Genomic DNA, 2,874 nt, shown 5'->3' on the forward strand with positions numbered 1-2,874 from the left:
GCAACCCGTTCCATTTGTGCTAGTTGAACGAACGACTCTCCACATGCTCATTTGTGAGGGATAAGTGTGTGTGAAAGCCGTCCTTCACCTAGCTTGTCGGGAACACAAAGTTTCTCTTCAGTTGCAAACTCCACTCCATACATATATATGGGGAGGTACTAGCTCCAACTCAGTTTTACAGTGAAAACTGCAGGAACTTCAAACCGGCCCTAGGAAACAGACTGAGAAACCAGAGTAAAAGTTTCCCTGCAATCCGTTCCCTTTGTGATAGATGGACGAACGTCTCTCCACATGCTCAGTTCTGAGAGATAAGTGTGTGTGAAAGCCGTCCTTCACCTAGCTTGTTGGGAACACAAAGTTTCTCTTCAGTTGCAAACTCCACTCCATACATATATATGGGGAGGTTTTAGCTCCAACTCTGTTTTACAGGGAAAACTGCAGGAACTTCAAACCGGCCCTAGGAAACAGACTGAGAAACCAGAGTAAAAGTTTCTCCTGCAACCCGTTCCATTTGTGATAGAAGAACGAACGTCTCTCCACATGCTCTGTTCTGAGAGATAATGTGTGTGAAAGCCGTTATTCACCTAGCTTGTTGGGAACACAAAGTTTCTGTTCAGTTGCAAACTCCAATCCATACATATATATGGGGAGGTACTAGCTCCAACTCGGTTTTACAGTGAAAACTGCAGGAACTTCAAACCGGCACTAGGAAACAGAATGAGAAACCAGAGTAAAAGTTTCTCCTGCAACCCGTTCCCTTTGTGCTAGATGGACGAACGTCTCTCCACATGCTCAGTTCTGAGAGATAAGTGTGTGTGAAAGCCGTCCTTCACCTAGCTTGTTGGGAACACAAAGTTTCTCTTCAGTTGCAAACTCCACTCCATACATATATATGGGGAGGTACGAGCTCCAACTCGGTTTTACAGGGAAAACTGCAGGAACTTCAAACCGGCCCTAGGAAACAGACTGAGTATCCAGAGTAAAAGTTTCTCCTGCAACCCGTTCCCTTTTAGCTAGATGAACGGAAGTCTCTCCACATGCTCAGTTCTGAGAGATAATTGTGTGTCAAAGCCGTCCTTCACCTAGCTTGTTGGGAACACAAAGTTTCTCTTCAGTTGCAAACTCCACTCCATACATATATATGGGGAGGTACAAGCTCCAACTCGGTTTTACCGTGAAAACTGCAGGAACTTCAAACCGGCACTAGGAAACAGACTGAGAAACCAGAGTAAAAGTTTCTCCTGCAAACCGTTCCCTTTGTGCTACATGAACGAACTTCTCTCCACATGCTCTGTTCTGAGAGATAAGTGTGTGTGAAAGCCGTCCTTCAACTAGCTTGTTGGGAACACAAAGTTTCTCTTCAGTTGCAAACTCCACTCCATACATATATATGGGGAGGTGCTATCTCCAACTCGGTTTTACAGTGAAAACTGCAGGAACTTCAAACCGGCACTAGGAAACAGAATGAGAACCCAGAGTAAAATTTCCCCTGCAACCCGTTCCCTTTGTGCTAGATGGACGAACGTCTCTCCACATGCTCAGTTCTGAGAGATAAGTGTGTGTGAAAGCCGTCATTCACCTAGCTTGTTGGGAACACAAAGTTTCTCTTCAGTTGCAAACTCCACTCCATACATATATATGGGGAGGTACTAGCTCCAACTCGCTTTTACAGTGAAAACTGCAGGAACTTCAAACCGGCATTAGGAAACAGACAGAGAATTCAGAGTAAATGTTTCTCCTGCAACTCGCTCCCTTTGTGCTAGATGAACGAATGTCTCTCCACATGCTCAGTTCTGAGAGATAAGTGTGTGTGAAAGCCGTCCTTCACATAGCTTGTTGGGAACACAAAGATTCTCTTCAGTTGCCATCTCCACTTCATACATATATATGGGGAGGTACTAGCTCCAACTCGGTTTTATAGTGAAAACTGCAGGAACTTCCAACCGGCCCTAGGAAACAGACTGAGAAACCAGAGTAAAAGTTTCACCTGCAACCCGTTCCTTTTGTGCTAGATTGACGAACGTCTCTCCACATGCTCATTTCTGAGAGATAATTGTGTGTGAAAGCCGTCCTTCACATAGCTTGTTGGGAACACAAAGTTTCTCTTCAGATGCAAACTCCACTCCATACATATATATGGGAAGGTACTAGCTCCAACTCGGTTTTACAGTGAAAACTGCAGGAACTTCAAACCGGCACTAGGAAACAGAATGAGAAACTAGAGTAATAGTTTCCCCTGCTACCCGTTACATTTGTGCTAGATGAACGAACGTCTCTCCACATGCTCTGTTCTGAGAGATAAGTGTGTGTGAAAGCCGTCCTTCACCTAGCTATTTGGGAACACAAAGTTTCTTTTCAGTGGCAAACTCCACTCCATACATATATATGGGGAGGTACTAGCTCCAACTCGGTTTTACAGTGAAAACTGCAGGAACTTCATACCGGCACTAGGAAACAGACTGAGAAACCAGAGTAAAAGTTTCTCCTGCCACCCGTTCCATTTGTGCTAGATGAACGAACGTCTCTCCACATGCTCAGTTCTGAGAGATAAGTGTGTGTGAAAGCCGTCCTTCACAAAGCTTGTTGGGAACACAAAATTTCTCTTCAGTTGCAAACTCCACTCCATACATATATATGGGAAGGTACTAGCTCCAACTCGGTTTTACAGTGAAAACTGCAGGAAATTCAAACCGTCACTAGGAAACAGACTGAGAAACCAGAGTATAAGTTTCTCCTGCAACCCGTTCCTTTGCGTTAGATGAACGAACGTCTCTCCACATGCTCAGTTCTGAGAGATAATTGTGTGTCAAAGCCGTCATTTACCTAGCTTGTTGGGAACACAAAGATTCTCTTCAGTTGCTAACTCCACTCCAT

Source organism: Camelus bactrianus, unplaced genomic scaffold (genome assembly GCF_048773025.1).
Source record: "Camelus bactrianus isolate YW-2024 breed Bactrian camel unplaced genomic scaffold, ASM4877302v1 HiC_scaffold_43, whole genome shotgun sequence".
NCBI lineage: Eukaryota > Metazoa > Chordata > Mammalia > Artiodactyla > Camelidae > Camelus > Camelus bactrianus.